We start from the raw sequence: 20,761 nt of genomic DNA, 5'->3' as shown, positions 1-20,761 counted from the left end.
CAGGTGGTAGGTGAGAGAAGGATACTATCCAAGTTGATCTCCATGCTGAAAAATAACTCCCATCCCATGCATGAGACGGTGATAGCATTGGGCAGTACTGTCAGTGACCGACTGCTTCACCCCAAGTGTGAGAAGGAGCGATATCGGAAGTCATTCCTCCCTGCTGCGGTTAGGCTGTACAACCAACACCGACCCAAGCGGAGATAGACTGTACTCATCGCCTACAGGTTCCTGAGGATTAGTGTTGAGCACAAGAATTAGAATTACGATTTTTTTATCGCGAATATCGGCACTTTGAGAATTCGCAAATATTTAGAATATAGTGCTATATATTCGTAATGACGTATATATATATATATATATATATATATATATATATATATATATATTATTTTAACACTACACATCAGGTGATCATCCCTCCCTTCTTCTAGCTTGTGGGTCAATGAGAAGCCTTTGTCACAGCTTAGCAACATCCCTAGCAACCAATAGAAAAGTTGCCTACCCCTTCACTATATAAATTAAGACACTCCCCGGCAGGCATTTTGTGGAGTTTCATGTGAGAGAGAGAGGAGCTTGAATACTGTGCTGTGCTTTTTCAAATTACATTCTAAATCGCATATAAATATTCCAGATAGTTAATGTTAGATAGTAATAGGGAATTGTGTAGCTGAATAGCTGATAGGGTCCAGTGCAGGGTGTAGTGTAGGTTATAGAGGAATCTGAAATATATAATCCATATAGTTAGTGTTAGATAGTATAGGTTATAGTGTGTGGCAGGAAAATAAATGTGCAATGTGCATGTGAGAGAGATTTCTCTGCTGTCCATACATACATGATGTCACAACAATACTAAGTTCAACAATCAGTATTATGTTGTCAGACCTGATTAATGGTGAAGTTGTATGTATTGCGCTAAAATATTCAAATCAATAGTGACGATTTGCTCAATCACGAATACTTAAAAAAACTCTATCTGCATATAAAGCTATTGTTATGACATGGATGGAATTTTTATCTAAAACAGTTCTGTAATGTGCAATTACTTACCGTGATCAGGAGTTCTTCCTCACTATCTCAAAAGTTGCTGCCAACCATTTTTATCACTTATGTAGCTAATAGTGCATGCGTACGCGCGCACATAATAGCGCAATCGAAAATAATATCATATCACGAAATCACGAATATTTGCCTAAATATTTGTGATATATCGCAAATTCGAATATTGCCCCTGCCGCTCATCACTACTGAGAACACCATTCCATCCAGAGACTGAATTCTATGAGCTGTGATATCTATATCCTTTACATTTTACATTTTTTATCTGTAATATACTGCCACTGTAATACCTTTATTTTGGTGTTTTTGTACTCTCTCTGCAGCTGTAACACTGTGAATTTCCCCATGGTGAGACTATTAAAGGATTATCTTATCTTACAAGGAACGTCTGATTTATCAGAACTGATATAAAGGAAAACTGGCTTAGCTGCTCAAAGCAACCAATCAGATTCCACCTTTCATTTTTTAAAGTACCTTTTCACAAATATGTGCTAGATGCAAAAAAGAAAAACGGGTATGAAATAGGCCAAATTGGGAATATGGATGAAGTCCCATTAACCTTTGATGTTCCATCGAACAGGACTGTTGATGTGAGAGGTGCAAAAACCATAACGGTGAAGACCTCAGGACACGAGAAAACCCATTACACGGTTGTATTGTCCTGCTGCGCATACGGGACCAAACTGCCACCAATGCTCATTTTCAAGAGGAAGAACATCCCAAAAGAGGCGATTCCAAGAGGCGTAATTGTGCATGTACATGACTAAGGGTGGATGGACGAGAATGGCATGAGAATATGGGTCGACAAAGTGTGGTCCAAACACCCTGGAGGGCTTCTGAAGAAACCGGCCCTACTTGTGGTTGACCAGTTTAGGGCACATATCAGTGAACTCACAAAAAAGAGGTTCAAGGACGTGAACACTCATCAAGCGGTCATTCCTGGGGGCTTACCAGCCAGCTGCAGCCTTTGGATTTGTCAATCAACAAGCCATTTAAGGTTTTTACGAGAGAGGAATGGAATAAGTGGATGGCTGCTGGAAATCACAACCTTACACCCAGTGGACGGATGAAAAGGCCCACTATCAGCCAAGTCTGCAGGTGGGTGAAGTCTTCATGGCAGTCAGTGAATGATGAAACTGTTATAAATTCCTTCAAAAAATGTGGCATCAGTAATGCCCCGGACGGTTCTGAGGATGGTGTCCTGTATGAAGACACTAGTGACAGTGATACCACTGATAGTGAGCCACTGAACTTAAGTCTGGACAGTAGTGAGGAGTTTTTCAGATGACTAGAGGTGTATTGTTCTAAGTCTTTCCTCATCTGTTACCGCTAATTACAGTAATAATGTTTCCTAATGTTGCTGTTGGCTGCTTGGTAATGTCTACACATTACATGTTATTTTATTTGAAATGTTTTAGCCCACCTTTTAGTTCAAATTATTTTTTTCTTCTTATCATTAGGTGCGTCTTATAAAGTAAAAAATACAGTAGCTCTGAAAAATGAAAAGTAGAATCGGATTGGATGCTATCAGCAACTAAGCCAATTTTCCTTTACACCAGTTCTGATAAATCTCCCCTATTGTCATGCTATTAGTGGTTAAGAGGAATGGTAGATATATGGATATGTGCATTGAAACAGATCTGAAAATAATGAGATATCTCAGTTAGTGATTTTTTTTAATAATCAGTGTAATTCAATTGATACATTTTTAAAGGGAGTTTAATCTTCAAAATCACTTTTTATTGAAGCATAATGACTGATAAGGCTAGCGCCTCATTAGAGAAACAACACCATTGTGTTGCTGCAAACTCTTGAAATTCATCCTTTTATGGTTAGGAATGGATTTAAGTGCATTGAGTGTGGGGCTGCTCCATACCACATTGTAAGATCAAAGTTTCAAACGTGCAGAACAGTGATCTTATACTAGTTTAACCAGCGGTGTGCTATCCTTACCGTCTGCTCAGTCCTAGTATTCCATTTGTAATAGCAATTCTGGAACATCTATTCTTATGACTCTTAGGCTAAGTTCACACGAACGTGTGTGATCCGTGGCCGTATAGCATCACGGATGCGGACCCATTCACTTCAATGGGTCTGCAAATCCGGAATAGCGGAATGGCCGCACGGAACGGGACCCCTCGGAGGCACTACGGAGTGCTTCCGTGGGGTTGCGTCCCATACCTCCGTTCTGCAAAAAGATAGAACATGTCCTATCTTTTTGCGGAACGGCCGGATCGCGGACCCATTAAAGTGAATGGGTCCGCGATCCGATGCGGCTGACCTACGGCCAGCGATCGTGCATTGCGGCCCGCAATTTGCGGGCCGCAGCACGGGCACGGGTCACACACGTTCGTGTGAACTCGGCCTTAGTTGTATCATTTCCTTATAATTCCTGGTAGAAGTTCTTAATAAGTTGCTAGGCTTTGCAATGAAGGTCCATATGGGTGTTACCAGTTGGATATTATTCAATTAGTGCTGCCAGAGGAAGACTGTTTAGGATTGGAACAAACCCCAAACTAGTTACTCCCAGCTGGATCTTCATTACAAACTGCTTGCAATTAATTCTTAACTTCTAAAGGAAATAATAAACAATTGGTAAAACTTTGCATTATTAGAAAGGATGTTCCAGAACTTTTAATTACATGAGAAATGCAAATAGTTGCTAAAACCGACATTTCAGGATAGGTTACAGGTCCTCTTTAACCCCTTCCCGACTGTCCTACGTAAATATACATTGGCACATTTAAAAATGTTGCCCGCTTGCGCCGTAGCAATGACTAATGTATGAGATCGACAATAATGTCAATCGCATGCATTTAACCCCTCAGATGCTGTAATCAAATGTGACCACGGTATCTGAGAGGTTATGTGTACCAGCTCCCCTCGGCACGGATCAGGGAAACCGGATCTAGTGTGCCGCAGCCTCTCATCACCCGGTCTTGAAAGGGTTAAGGGCTGTTCAGTTGTTGAACTGGGTGCAGTCAGGAAACATAGTGGAGTCAGTGAGAAAGCTACTAGAAATAACTTTGAAACATGGCATCTGTTCAGTGACGATCCTCATAGCAGGTAGAGAGCATGACACAGAGACTTGTAGCATTACTAATTGTTTTGATGTGAATGGCAGCTACAGTCCACAAGACTACATGCAACTTAGTACATTGGTTTATACCTCATCAGTAGCATCAAAGGAAAAATTAAATAATTGTTGAACAAAAAAATGTCCATGTATGCCAGGCCTTATTTATACATTTCCATGAGGAGTAACAGAGAAACTGAACACAAAGTTTTAAGAAAAGATGCTCCAGAATTGTTATCAAGCTGGGAATATAAGGATTTACTATTGCAGGTAGGTTGTAGACACATCTTCTCTGATTATTGAAGTTCTGTTTTCTTTTCCATCCAACTCAAACTACTATGACGACTTATCCTAACAACTCTTTTTAGACCCTTGCTTCTGCAGCCATTACAGCAACACAGAAACACAAAAACATAAAGGAACAAATGCCTGCACTATATATTGAAGTACGTATCACAAAGGAGAGCACTCAGGCGGAGATTTATCAAACTGGTGTAAAGTAGAACTGGCTTAGTTGCCCACAGCAACCAATCACATTCAACCTTTCATTTTTCACAGCTCCTTTGGAAAATGAAAGGTGGAATCTGATTGGTTGCTATAGGCAACTAAGCCAGTTCTACTTTACACCAGTTTGAAAAATCTCCCCCTCAGTTCTCCAACCTTGCCTTTTTATGGATCTGCTTTTTTCATTATTATTTTTATTTAATCTGGATATATTGATGCGTTTATATTCTGCATTAACTCTCTAACTCTTTAGCAACTCAATCTAGCAGATATAATTATTTGTGTTTCATTTTGACCACCTTTGCCTACTACACCGTTTGGCATGGGTGTTGTTCCTTCATGCTTCTGTATATAGATGAGTGAATGCCTTGAAAATAGTTTCAGGTCCAATTCTAATAAAGAAATTCAATTTGGTCCAAAAAATGTCTATCAGAATCGAAATTTCTCCAATTGTCTTTGAATATTGCTATATAAAAAAGAAGTGAAGTCTGCACATTTGCTAATGTTGGTGCTCGTGAACGACTTAAGTTGTCAGTGATTCAATGTCATCAAAGTATTCAGGGCACTCCAATAAATTTGATGCAATTAGTTGATGATTTTATTGTGAAAGTTCGAAAATCCAAGGAACAACCCAAATGTTTATGATATAGAAAATTCCAGAAATGCCACAAAGTATATTAAACCGGAGGTTTTGTTTCACTTGGACCTTTCTCTGCGGATAGTGCAGTGGCCAAGATGTATCCTCGTGCGGTGTCTTGGATCGTTGGATCTTAGAACTATCCAAGACACAGCACGGGATAAGCTTATTCCGTGATGGATGAGCATGGGAACACATTTTGGCCACAGCACTATTTGCAGAGGAAGGTTCGAGAGGACCAAAACATTCTGTTTAATATATTTTGTGGAATTTCCAGAATTTATTATACGATATACATTTGGAACGTTGTTTAGATGTTTAAATCTTCACAATAAAATCATCAAATTTAATGAAGTGTCATAAATATTTTTATTAAAATTGGTGTATGATACTTTGAAGGTCTCCTATTTTTTTCTCATTTCTCATTCTTTCTTTTTTTTGTAATCCCCCCAACTTTAAAGCGAAACAAAAATTTAAAAAGATCATACTGAAAAAGCATGTTATTATAAATAGACTCCTAAATGCCTTTAATCATTTATAATGGCTCATTTTGTCTATTAGTGGGGGAATAAAAAAGGCTGCTGTCAGATTCCTGAGAATGGATTCCATCCTTCTAATGACACAGCAGGATGGCCTTTGTGAGGATGCAGAGCACAACGCAGGATCCTGGTTCTCTGCCTGTATTAGCACTGTGGAGCATGAAATTATGTACAGCAATGTTCTCTAATGACAAACCTCTTTATTCATACACTTCAGTCTATGTGTACACGAGGTGAGATCAGCTCCGTTTGGAGACAGAAAGGGCTCCTGCTCTGTGCTCTGTATTCCATACAGATCATCCTGCTGTGTCATTAGGACGGATTTTATGTCCAGGAATATGGCAGCCATTTTAATTTCTCCACTGATTGCCTCATAGATAAAATGAGCCATTACAAAACATTAAAAGCATTTAAGAGTTTATTTATAATAACATTTTCTTTTGGTATTTTCAGGGGAACGGGGGTTTGTTTCTTTGAGAACCATTTTAAGCGGAACTGACATATATATCTATAAGTAAATGCATTGTTGATGGTGTTAAACAGCCTGCTTAAAAACACACTGTGCTGTCACATTCGTTATGCCTTTTTAAAATGTAAAACTAGTGAGGAGAAGAGTTCTCAAAAATTCCATTTGGCTGCTTCACTGAATTTTACAAAAAAAAATTGCTTTGTGACGAATTACTTCATCACAAAGCACATTTGATTTGTAAATAGCGGGTACAATGCCTGGGAACGGCCCCCATCATTGAACCCCTCACATACTGTGTTCATCGCTAATAGTGGCATCTGAGATGAATATTAAATAATTTTAAGGATTACACAGTAAAACAAAAAAATAATAATTGCGAGATGGCTGCGGCAACCATCTTGCTTGAAGATCTAGAACAAAATCTTGTGGGATCTTCAAGCAAGTTGGCCGCAGCAGCCTCTTCATGCTCAAATGGATGAGGTACTGTAAGTATAATTGTTTTATATTTTTACCACCATTTTAGAGAAAATTAGTTCGCTACCATGAAGCACAAGGAAATTCGTTTAGAGGTAGTAAAACCCTCTAATATATAACTTTTAATATTATGCATTTAAAAAGTGTAGCCAAATAATATAAAAGTACAAAAACCCCAAACAAATTAATTATACAGTAGATGAAAATAATACAGGACAATCTAAAAGAACTGATCCTGTAGCCTTCACAAATCTGGCATATGTAGACATATAGAACAATATGATTAAAGATGAGCGAATCGAAGTTGACGAAGTAGAATTCGATTCGAATTTCAGGAAAAATTCAATTTGCGACAAATCCGAATTTCCTCACACTTCACTTTTCCTAAAATGGCTGGTGCACGTGTTAGGACATGAAGCAAGGAACTCTGAGAACGAGGGATCACCCACAATGCCATGCATGCAGCCAATCAGCAGCCGGCAAGCCCTGTGATGTCACAGCCCTATAAATAGCCTCAGCCATCTTGGATTCAGCCATTTTCGAGTGTACTTAGTGCAGGGAGAAATATCAGCAGGCGCTAGGGACAGTGGTAGAAAAGACTTTAAAACATTTATTTTGCTGTATAGAAGTTCAGGGAATAGATAGGGAAGAATCATTCCACAATATTGAAGCAGAACAGGGTTCAATAGGGGAGATTACAGCCTACTGCACCTTGCTGCACTGACTGCGGATCCAAATTGCCATTATACAGCTCTGTAATTCCAGCTAACTGTTCTTGTTATTGGGGTGCAAGTGCTGCTTGAACAGGGTTTATTACAAGGAAATATTTCTACATCTTATTTGCCCTTATGCGGTGCAGTTATACTTTGTAAAGCATTTTTTGGCTTGTATTAGTGGGAAAAAAGGCTTATTAGTCATTGTGTGGTGAAGTAAGAAAATTAAAGCCCTTTTTGGCTTGTATTAGTGGCAAAAAATATACACTGCTCAAAAAAATAAAGGGAACACTTAAACAACACAATGTAACTCCAAGTCAATCACACTTCAGTGAAATCAAACTGTCCACTTAGGAAGCAACACTGAGTGACAATCAATTTCACATGCTGTTGTGCAAATGGGATAGACAACAGGTGGAAATTATAGGCAATTAGCAAGACACCCCCAATAAAGGAGTGGTTATGGAGTGGTAACCACAGACCACTTCTCAGTTCCTATGCTTCCTGGCTGATGTTTTGGTCACTTTTGAATGCTGGCGGTGCTTTCACTCTAGTGGTAGCATGAGACAGAGTCTACAACCCACACAAGTGGCTCAGGTAGTGCAGCTTATCCAGGATGGCACATCAATGCGAGCTGTGGCAAGAAGGTTTGCTGTGTCTGTCAGCGTAGTGTCCAGAGCATGTAGGCGCTACCAGAAGACAGGCCAGTACATCAGGAGACGTGGAGGAGGCCGTAGGAGGGCAACAACCCAGCAGCAGGACCACTACCTCCGCCTTTGTGCAAGGAGGAACAGGAGGAGCACTGCCAGAGCCCTGCAAAATGACCTCCAGCAGGCCACAAATGTGCATGTGTCTGCTCAAACGGTCAGAAACAGACTCCATGATGGTGATATGAAGGCCTGACGTCCACAGGTGGAGGTTGTGCTTACAGCCCAACACCGTGCAGGACGTTTGGCATTTGCCAGAGAACACCAAGATTGGCAAATTCGCCATTGGCGCCCTGTGCTCTTCACAGATGAAAGCAGGTTCACACTGAGCACATGTGACAGATGTGACAGAGTCTGGAGATGCCGTGGAGAACAATCTGCTCCTGCAACATCCTCCAGCATGACCGGTTTGGCATTGGGTCAGTAATGGTGTGGGGTGGCATTTCTTTGGAGGGACGCACAGCCCTCCATGTGCTCGCCAGAGGTAGCCTGACTGCCATTAGGTACCGAGATGAGATCCTCAGACCCCTTGTGAGACCATATGCTGGTGCGGTTGGCCCTGGGTTCCTCCTAATGCAAGACAATGCTAGACCTCATGTGGCTGGAGTGTGTCAGCAGTTCCTGCAAGACGAAGGCATTGATGCTATGGACTGGCCCGCCTGTTCCCCAGACCTGAATCCAATTGAGCACATCTGGGACATCATGTCTTGCTCTATCCACCAACGTCACGTTGCACCACAGACTGTCCAGGAGTTGGCAGATGCTTTAGTCCAGGTCTGGGAGGAGATCCCTCAGGCGACCGTCGGCCACCTCATCAGGAGCATGCACAGGCGTTGAAGGGAAGTCATACAGGCACGTGGAGGCCACACACACTACTGAGCCTCATTTTGACTTGTTTTAAGGACATTACATCAAAGTTGGATCAGCCTGTAGTGTGTTTTTCCACTTTAATTTTGAGTGTGACTCCAAATCCAGACCTCCATGGGTTAAAAATTTGATTTCCATTTTTTAATTTTTGTGTGATTTTGTTGTCAGCACATTCAACTATGTAAAGAACAAAGTATTTCAGAAGAATTTTTAATTAACTCAGATCTAGGATGTGTTATTTTTGTGTTCCCTTTATGTTTTTGAGCAGTGTGTGTATAATTTGCCGTTCAGCAGTGCAGTTATATGTTCTAAAGCCCTTTTGGGTGTGTATTAGTGGCAAAAAAAAATATATTATTTGCCGTTTAGCGGTGTAGTTATATGTTCTAAAGCCTTTTATTGCATGTATTAATGTGGAAAAAAAGGGCTTATTAGCCGTTGTGTGGTGAAGTGAGAAAATTACAGACTTTTTTGGGGTGTTTTAATTTCCTTTTTATTTATTTATTTGATCTAACAGTATATCAGACAGAGAAGTGCCAGGCACTGCACAGGGGAGTGGCAGAGGCCTAAATGTTTCTGGTGCAGGCACAGGTCGCAGCAGAGTAAGGGAACGTGGCAGCAGGAGTCGCAGCGAGAGGCCTGAGCTCCCGGTGTCTTCTAGTGGTCGTGTCTTGACCATCAACCCAGCAGTTCTTGAATGGTTGGCTCGGTCATCTACTTCATCCCAAGTGACATCAGACACCCCCAGCCAAGAGTCGGTGGGTTCGTCAGACACAACCCTTAGTTGACATGGCCCAGGAGCAGGCCCTGTGCCCTCACCTGTCCTCAACCTGCCTCAGTCCATTTCTGTTCCCTCAGCCAGAGAAGTATTATATGCTGTGGGCTCAGCTCCACTATACAGCGAAGACGAGCTACTAGAGGACAGTCAGCAGCTATTGGCCAGCCAAGATGTGGTGGAGACATCCGCCGATTCCTCCGCTAGGCAGGCAAGTAGTGATGAGGAGACAGTTGAGGAGGACATCAGTTACGTGCAGACAGTATTCGATAATGATGATGTAGCTGATTGCACTTGGGAGCAGGGTGAATTAGGGGCTTCATCATCATCGGGAGAAGAGGGTAGCAGTTTGCCCATAAGGCAGCAGCAGAGCCAGCAAGTCACTAGCCAGGAGTTCAGCAGGATGGCAGCAGTGCTTCGCAGGAGCCTACCTGCCTGGAGAGTAGTAGTGCAGGGGTTCACGGATGCAGCGGTGGTAGCAGTCAGTTAGTGCAGAGTGTTGGGGGTAAAATCACCTATACGGCGATGTGGAAGTTTTTTGTTAAGCCCCCGGATGAGGTGAAAATGGCCATTTGTAGAATCTGTGGGCAGAAGGTGAAGCGTGGCCAGGGAGCCAATGTTGGTACCACGGCCCTGTGTCAACATATGCAGCATCACCATAAAGTGTAAGGGGTTGGGTCAGCACAACCTGCCTGTAGGTGCAGATCACTATGGCGAAATACATATATAAACGGAAAATGCAAATGTGATCGCACACTACATCCAGCACTCTGCCCTCCATGCTGGATGAGACATTGGTTTATATTTTGGCCAAAGTATAGTAAGCCACTCACCGCGTCAAGGTCGTCTCATGAGTGGTCCCTAACTCTTGTTCCTACCTGTTCATGGGCCATGACAGCCACATAAAATCCAGGGAATGCAGGTCAGCATGCAAGCCAAGTACACTTTGCTTGTAACCCCGTCCGGTGCCATTACAGCTTTCATCGGATCCAGGGATGCAAGTACCAACATGCATGCTGAACCCACCATATACTTCTCCTGGAGCCAGATGGCTAATGGTAGGTTCTATACAAGCAGACTCAGTTTTATACTGACTTTAAAACCAGCCTCAAGGACAGATTAACTGGTCAGGTGTGCAATGACTCCAAGGAGATCGCCACGCCTCCAATATATACTACAAAGAAAAAAATATAAGGGGTTGGGTCAGCACAACCTGCCTGTAGGTGCAGATCACTATGGCGAAATACATATATAAACGGAAAATGCAAATGTGATCGCACACTACATCCAGCACTCTGCCCTCCATGCTGGATGAGACATTGGTTTATATTTTGGCCAAAGTATAGTAAGCCACTCACCGCGTCAAGGTCGTCTCATGAGTGGTCCCTAACTCTTGTTCCTACCTGTTCATGGGCCATGACAGCCACATAAAATCCAGGGAATGCAGGTCAGCATGCAAGCCAAGTACACTTTGCTTGTAACCCCGTCCGGTGCCATTACAGCTTTCATCGGATCCAGGGATGCAAGTACCAACATGCATGCTGAACCCACCATATACTTCTCCTGGAGCCAGATGGCTAATGGTAGGTTCTATACAAGCAGACTCAGTTTTATACTGACTTTAAAACCAGCCTCAAGGACAGATTAACTGGTCAGGTGTGCAATGACTCCAAGGAGATCGCCACGCCTCCAATATATACTACAAAGAAAAAAATATAAGGGGTTGGGTCAGCACAACCTGCCTGTAGGTGCAGATCACTATGGCGAAATACATATATAAACGGAAAATGCAAATGTGATCGCACACTACATCCAGCACTCTGCCCTCCATGCTGGATGAGACATTGGTTTATATTTTGGCCAAAGTATAGTAAGCCACTCACCGCGTCAAGGTCGTCTCATGAGTGGTCCCTAACTCTTGTTCCTACCTGTTCATGGGCCATGACAGCCACATAAAATCCAGGGAATGCAGGTCAGCATGCAAGCCAAGTACACTTTGCTTGTAACCCCGTCCGGTGCCATTACAGCTTTCATCGGATCCAGGGATGCAAGTACCAACATGCATGCTGAACCCACCATATACTTCTCCTGGAGCCAGATGGCTAATGGTAGGTTCTATACAAGCAGACTCAGTTTTATACTGACTTTAAAACCAGCCTCAAGGACAGATTAACTGGTCAGGTGTGCAATGACTCCAAGGAGATCGCCACGCCTCCAATATATACTACAAAGAAAAAAATATAAGGGGTTGGGTCAGCACAACCTGCCTGTAGGTGCAGATCACTATGGCGAAATACATATATAAACGGAAAATGCAAATGTGATCGCACACTACATCCAGCACTCTGCCCTCCATGCTGGATGAGACATTGGTTTATATTTTGGCCAAAGTATAGTAAGCCACTCACCGCGTCAAGGTCGTCTCATGAGTGGTCCCTAACTCTTGTTCCTACCTGTTCATGGGCCATGACAGCCACATAAAATCCAGGGAATGCAGGTCAGCATGCAAGCCAAGTACACTTTGCTTGTAACCCCGTCCGGTGCCATTACAGCTTTCATCGGATCCAGGGATGCAAGTACCAACATGCATGCTGAACCCACCATATACTTCTCCTGGAGCCAGATGGCTAATGGTAGGTTCTATACAAGCAGACTCAGTTTTATACTGACTTTAAAACCAGCCTCAAGGACAGATTAACTGGTCAGGTGTGCAATGACTCCAAGGAGATCGCCACGCCTCCAATATATACTACAAAGAAAAAAATATAAGGGGTTGGGTCAGCACAACCTGCCTGTAGGTGCAGATCACTATGGCGAAATACATATATAAACGGAAAATGCAAATGTGATCGCACACTACATCCAGCACTCTGCCCTCCATGCTGGATGAGACATTGGTTTATATTTTGGCCAAAGTATAGTAAGCCACTCACCGCGTCAAGGTCGTCTCATGAGTGGTCCCTAACTCTTGTTCCTACCTGTTCATGGGCCATGACAGCCACATAAAATCCAGGGAATGCAGGTCAGCATGCAAGCCAAGTACACTTTGCTTGTAACCCCGTCCGGTATTGGAGGCGTGGCGATCTCCTTGGAGTCATTGCACACCTGACCAGTTAATCTGTCCTTGAGGCTGGTTTTAAAGTCAGTATAAAACTGAGTCTGCTTGTATAGAACCTACCATTAGCCATCTGGCTCCAGGAGAAGTATATGGTGGGTTCAGCATGCATGTTGGTACTTGCATCCCTGGATCCGATGAAAGCTGTAATGGCACCGGACGGGGTTACAAGCAAAGTGTACTTGGCTTGCATGCTGACCTGCATTCCCTGGATTTTATGTGGCTGTCATGGCCCATGAACAGGTAGGAACAAGAGTTAGGGACCACTCATGAGACGACCTTGACGCGGTGAGTGGCTTACTATACTTTGGCCAAAATATAAACCAATGTCTCATCCAGCATGGAGGGCAGAGTGCTGGATGTAGTGTGCGATCACATCACCATAAAGTGGCCTTGAAGAACCGTGGCCCCAATGTGGTGGTCCAGCCTGCCGCAGCAACAGCTGCATAACCCATTGGCACGCACCCGATTTCAGGCAGTCAAGGCTCCACCACCTCAGCTGAAGGGAGCTGTCTGTCATTCCCATCATCTGCTGGTCCTGATGCTCCTGCTCCTCCTGGTCAGTCATTCCGTCAACAATCGATCACCAAAGCAATTGCCAAGAGACAACAGCATGCGTGCACTCATCCAACGGTGCAGAAGCTGAATGTGCTCCTGGCCAAGTTGCTGGTGCTGCAGTCCCTCCCTATCCACGTGGTGGACTCTGCACCTTTCAGAGAACTGATGGCTTTTGCCAACTCGAGAGGAGAGTCTCAAGCAGTCATTTCTTAGCCAAAAAGGCAGTACCAGCCCTGCACACGTATGTAGAATAGAAGGTGGGTCAGTCCTTGAGCCTGTTGGTGTCTGCCAAAGTGCACGGCAGCGCCGAAATGTGGAGCTATAACTAGGGTCAGGGACAATACATGTCCTTTACGGCCCACTGGGTGAAGTGGTTCCTGCACAGCCACACCAGCAACTTGGCCAGGTGACACCGCTTCCACCTCCACATTCTCGCACCGTTGGTCCTGCGACAATATCCGCCTCTGCCTTCTCATCCTCCACAGTGTCCTAAACCTCCACTGCAGGGACAATTCACAGTGCCTCTCCAGCATTACACATGTGCAGGGCACGACGGTGTCACTCTCTTCTGCACCTCATTTACCTGGGCGAACGGAGTCACACAGGGGAGGAACTGCTCTGTGTCCTTCATCAAGAAATCGAATCCTGGCATTCACTGCGACAACTCAAAATCGGAAAAATGGTGACCGACAACAGGAAGAACATTGTGTCAGTGCTGTGTCAATGAGGGCTAAGCCATGCTCCCTGCATGGCACACATGTTCAATCTGGTTGTCAAGCGGTTCCTGAAGTCTTCCACCGATCTGCAAGACATCCTAAAAATGGCCAAGAAACTTTGCATTCACTTTAGCCACTTGTACACCGCAAAGCACACCCTCCTTGAGCTGCAGCGGCAGAATGGCATCCCACTCATTCCACTGCTTCATGTCCTGGAACAGATGCTGGTAAATCCGGCTGGTCAGCGGACTGGAGACGTGTGCGCCTAGATCTCACGGCCACATGAGCCCTGTGGGGGCTGAACTGGAGGAAGACTACAAGGAGTACATTGGAGCACAAGCAATGTGCAGCGAAATGTGTGGTTTTCCTACACAGGTGACAGGAGAGGAAGAGCAGCCAGAGGAGCTACAGAGCGATGAGGAAGACGAGGCAGAGGACCCAAACACACCATGGCAGTATGCAGTGGAGATGGAGGCAGGGAGTCCCTCCAAATCACTTGCACGAATAGCTCAATGCATGCTCACTTGCTTGAGTAGTGACAGCCGAATTGTCACCATTCGGCAGAGGGATGACTTCTGGCTCTCTACATTATTATTGGACCCTTGCTACCGTTCCAAAATGGGGGCCTTTTTTACACCCGCAGAGAGGGGGGACAAACTGAATCACGATAGAGACATCCTATGTAGTCTGCCTATCTGTGCCATCGTCCATCCTCTCGCAGGTCTGATTGGGGGGGCCCTCTGCACACACGTTCCTCTGCCATGGCTGCTGTGGCAGAGTGGGGGGGTAGGAGCAGTTTCAGCTCCAACAGCAGCAACTTAAGTCTAGAGTCGCTGATGAGCAGCTTTCTTAACCCGCCTAGTGAAGAAACTACTCACCAGCAGCAGTAGCAAGACCTGGAGCAGGACTTGCGCAAGTAGGGGGTGGACAGCACCCTGCCACCCCACATTGGATATCCGCTGGATTACTGGGCAGCCAAACTGGATTTGTGGCTGCAACTAGCAGTTTGCCCTGGAAAAACTGTCCTGCCCAGCCAGTAGTGTGGCATCAGAGCGGGTGTGTAGTTCTGCGGGGGCCATAGTTACCCTAAGAAGAACTCACCTGTCCACCCAAAATTTGGAGAGACTGACCTTTGTCAAGATGAATCAGGCATGGATCAGCCAGGATTTTCACCCACCAATGCCTGATGCATCAGACTAGATCATCCATGGTGCCACACCTTTTGACAAAAGAGACCGGTTTCTTCTAGCTACCTGCCTCAGATACTATTCTGATGCTGCCTCCCGCCTGATGCCACACATCTGATGCCAAGTGCTCCTTCTTTAACCCACCATCTTTAGCTGGTACAGGTATTGCCACCTACCTCCCCATTCTGTCACTGGGTCACTCTGTGGTCCCATGATGCTGCTGCTACCTCCAAACTATATCACCTTGCCACTCTGTGGTCTGATGCTGCTGCCACCTCCACACTATGTCACCTTGCCACTCTGTGGTCTCCTGACACTGCTGCCACCTCCACACTATGTCACCTTGCCACTCTGTAGTCTGATGCTGCTGCCACCTCGTCACTATGTCACCTTGCCACTCTGTGGTCTCCTGATGCTGCTTCTACCTCCACACTATGTCACCTTGCCACTCTGTGGTCTCCTGATGCTGCTGCCACCTCCACACTATGTAACCTTGCCACTCTGGGGTCTCCTGATGCTGCTGCTGCTACCTCCACACTAGGTCACCTTGCCACTCTGTGGTCTCCTGATGCTGATGTCACCTCCACACTATGTCACCTTGCCACTCTCTGGCCTCCTGATGCTGCTGATACCTCAACACTATGTCACCTTGCCACTCTCTGGCCTCCTGATGCTGCTGCTGCCACCTCCACACTGTAATTGTGCCACCCTGTGGCCTCCTCCTTATGCTGTTGCTGCCACCTCCACATTCTGCCATTGTGCCATTCTGTGGCCTACTGATGATGCTGCTGCCACCTCCACACTGTCATTGTGCCACCCTGTGACATCCTCTTGATGCTGCTACCACCTCCACACTTTGTCATTGTGCCACTCTGTGGTTTCTCCATGCTGCTGCCACCTCCACACTGTCATTGTGCCACCCTGTGGCCTTCTCTTGATGCTTCTTATGCCACCACCTCCACACTCTGTCATTGTGCCACTCTGTGGCCTCCTGATGCTGATGCCACCTCCACACTGTCATTGTGCCACCCTGTGACCTCCTCCTTATGCTGCTGCTGCCACCTCCACATTCTGTCATTGTGGCATTCTGTGGCCTACTGATGATGCTGCTGCCACCTCCACACTGTCATTGTGCCACCCTGTGGCCTCCTCCTTATGCTGCTGCTGCCACCTCCACATTCTGTCATTGTGCAATTCTGTGACCTACTGATGATGCTGCTGCCACCTCCACACTGTCATTGTGCCACCCTGTGACCTCCTCTTGATGCTGCTGCTACCACTTCCACACTTTGTTATTGTGCCACTCTGTGATTTCTTCATGCTGCTGCTGCCACCTCCACACTGTCATTGTGCCACCCTATGGCCTCCTCCTGATGCTGCTGCTACCGCCACCACTACCCTTTGTCATTGTGCTACTCTGTGGCCTCCTCCTGATGCTGCTGCTGCCACCTCCACACTCTGTCATTGTGCCACTCTGTGGCCTCCTGATGCTGCTGCCACCTCCACACTGTCATTCTGCCACTCTGTGTCCTCCTCCTGATGCTGCTGCCACCTCCAGACTCTGTTATTGGGCCACTCTGTGGTCTCCTCATGCTGCTTCCACCTCACCACTATGTCATAGGGCCACTCTGTGGACTTTTCATGCTGTTCCCACCCTCCTCACTTCATGACTGGGCCACTATTTTGCCTTTCGGCCTGGCTAACATCATCATTTATTTGACCCTTCTTCTGATCTGTTAGAAGGAAGGAAAAATGTAACAGCTGTAAGGCCTGGATGACATGGACCCTATTTTGCATCAGAATTGGCTTATGATTTGGTAGCCAAAAGCAGTAGTGGGTACAAAACACAAAAAACATGCAAATATTCAATTCACGTGTCATCTCTGTTTTGGATCCACTCCTGTTTTTTTTTGCTTCAGCAATGCTGATAGATTGCTGACCAAATGCTGACCGAGTGAAGGCGGATGCTCCACAGACAGGATCTGTTTTTTGTGGGTTATTGTTCTGACAGATCAGAGGAAGGGCAAAATAATCAGTGACGTCAACACTGCTGACAACCTCTCCACTCTGTCGGGGGGCTCTACTTGTATAAGCGTTTAATAGAACAGGTTCTGCAGACATCTATGTGGAATCAGCTGCCGACGGTGTAAAAGGAGTGTTCTTATTCTTGACGCTAACATTAACCTGTAAGGCTGAGTTCACACTTGAGTTATTTGGTCAGTTTTGGCCCCGTAACTGCCCAAATAAGTGAAGTGTGCAGTGATTCTAAGAGTGACGCCTGTCATCTGCATGTCATACTGACTCACAGTACTGTTTCACTACCACAGCAGACTCCCTATGCATGTTACTGCAAGGCACAGTGTTCTACACCACTGTAAAGGCTCTTTGCAGCCAGGAAATAGCCGTTTTTTAACACGATTCGCCACAAATAAATTCGGATCGAACCAAATTTTTCCGAATTGTTGAGAGATTCACTCTTATCTAAATATGATACAATATCAGTCAAGTGGGCTGATAAATAGGGATGAGCAGACTACTGGATGTCCGGGTTCGAGGGGTTCGGCTGAACTTCATTTCAAAGTTCGATTCGGGTTCTGAACTTGACCCATACTTGACCCCGAACAAAACAAACCCCATTGAAGTTAATGGAGACCCAAATTTTGGGGCACTAAAATGGCTCTAAAAAGTCATACAAAGGGCTAGAGGGCTGCAAAGTAGGCGTAAGAGCAGTGCAATTGCCCTGCAAACAAATGTGAACAGGGAAATGACTTAAAATAATATAAAATACACAAAAATAAAAATAACAATCTTGAACCAGAAGGCAGAGATCCAAGTGGAGTAGGAAGTTGAGGAGGCTGTAGACGTGGCGGTGTAGGTGGAGGAGGTGGAGGAAGAAGACAACACTCTTTCTTTCTTTTTCTTTTTTATGTATCTGTCATTTCTGTGTGTGACCTTTAGGCCTCTTGCAAGTGGCTGTAGTACTCCTGTGGCTGTATTGCGGGGCACGGGGCACCGGCCATGTGCATTCCACATCACAGATGCAGACCCATTCACTTGAATCGGTCCGCAAATCCGGAGATGCGGTGCAGAACGGAAACGCGGAACGGAACCCTACGGTAGCACTATGGAGTGCTTCGGTGGTGTTCCGTTCCGTACTTCCGCTGCACAAAAAAAATAGAACTTGTTCTATCTTTTTGCGGAATGGACTGATCGCGGACCCTATTCAAGTGAATGGGTCCGCGATCCACATGTGGTTGCCCCTTGGTCGGTGCCCGTGCATTGCGGACCACAATTTGCGGTCCGGAGCATGGGCACGGAGCCCTTACGTTCGTGGGCAAGAGGCCTTAGTCATTTTTGGAGGTTTAGGTGATATACTTCTCTACTTTGCCAATATAAGACATAATAATCTTTAGCCAGGAGGTGGAGGTCCGAGTGGAGGAGGAGGCGGACGTGGAGGTGTAAGTGGAAGAGGCAGAGGAGGATGCCAACACTGTTTCTGTGTGTTTTTTTCCCATGTGTCAGTCCATTTTGTTTCAGGTTGCTAAGGGCCACGGCGTGACAGTTTGTTGCTTGAATGTCCTGGGTTAAAACTTGGTAAAAAAATTTGCCTTATCTTTTATAGATCACATATGTTCCCTATCTGGGGACTATATATTAAAAGAATTTTTCTCCTACTACTGTAAGACGGATGCCAAAGGGGTGTTTTAAATGTTAAAAATTTGCACAGACACACTCCACAGAAGAATTTCCTCTCCCATAATAGTTAGACGGATGACGAATTTTTTAAAATAATTCATGTCTTTCACAGTGTCATGGTCTTACCTTCTTGCTGTTCTCCTTCGTTTGACATGTGCTGGCGGCCATCTTGGTTTCTGGGTTTCTTGTAGCCTTCCACCCTGCGGCTCCTCCTTCCCACTGGGAGGAGCTGGATGCCTAGCTCATATATATAGGAGGTCTGTGGCTTCAGTTCCTTGCTTGGTCCTCTTGTGTTCACATGCTTCTAAGACTGCTGCTGCTTCTGGTTCCTGATCCTGGCTTCGTCTGACTACCCTGCTGGTTCCTGATCCTGGCTTCGTCTGACTACCCTGCTGGTTCCTGATCCTGGCTTCGTCTGACTACCCTTCTGGTTCCTGACCTCTGGCTTCGCTAAGACTCTGCTCGGTTTCACCATCCGTTTGGACTTTTGCTTTACAGCTTTATTTTCAATAAAGCCTTCTTATTTTCTCTTATCTCTTGTTGTACGTCTGGTTCATGGTTCCGTGACATTAGGACCAAGCCATGAATTCTGACGGTACAGGGCCATCCTCGCTACCCACGCTGGTTGCCAGACTTGATCAGCAGGATCACCTGTTGGGTCGGTTCGCTGTGGCGTTGCAAACCCTGCTTGAACGCACGGCTCATTTCGCTCCCGTTGCTGATGGGTCGGTTGTCGCTCCTGGGCTCGCTCCTACTACCGCTCCGGTTGTTGCGCCAGAGTCTACCCCGACACCGGTTGTTGCGCCTGCGGTGTTTCGGGGTATGACCGGTTCTGCCCCTCTTCCACAGCGCTTTGGGGGAGAGCCAACTCAGTGCCGAGGTTTCCTTAACCAGGTGGGCATTTATTTCGAGTTGCTGCCACATGCCTTTCCCACTGAGAGATCAAAGGTGGGCTTCTTGATCTCGCTGCTCTCGGACAAGGCCTTGGCCTGGGCCAGCCCTTTATGGGAGAACAACAATCCGGTGGTTGCCGAGTTTTCCGGTTTTGTTGCTTCTCTTCGGAAGGTATTCGATGTGCCGGCTCGTGCTGCCTCTGCTGCGAAGCTCCTTATGTCCATCAGACAGGGTTCACGATCCGTAGCTGAATACGCCATTGAGTTTCGTACCCTGGCAGCAGAGGTGGGCTGGAATAATGAGGCTCTGGTCGCTGCTTTCTCTCATGGTCTCTCGGATGCCTTGAAGGATGAGGTTGCAGCTAAGGACCTACCAGTTGAGCTCGAGTCTCTTATTTCTTTCCTGATTTTGATTGACACCAGACTCAGGGAGAGACCTTCCTTTAAGGAGAACCTGCGGAGGTCTTCTAACAGATTGGTGCCTACGTTTGCTGTCCCACCCGTGCCTCCCTCTCCTCCCACGCCTCCTGGGGATGACTTGTCTGGGGGTGAACCCATGCAGCTGGGGTTTGCTCGCCTGTCCGAGGGGGAGAGGGCACTCCGGAGACGCGAGGGCCGATGCATGTACTGTGGTCTCGGTGGGCATTTTCGGTTGGCATGTCCGAACCGTCCGGGAAAACGCTCGTACCTGAGATCCTGTCGGGGGCAGATCTTGGGTGGAGTCTCCTCGTCCCCGGTTTCCCGTGTTGACAAACCACTGATCACTGTTGTCCTCTCCT

This window comes from Bufo bufo, chromosome 4 (genome assembly GCF_905171765.1).
Source record: "Bufo bufo chromosome 4, aBufBuf1.1, whole genome shotgun sequence".
NCBI lineage: Eukaryota > Metazoa > Chordata > Amphibia > Anura > Bufonidae > Bufo > Bufo bufo.
This window is presented reverse-complemented; position numbering follows the sequence as displayed.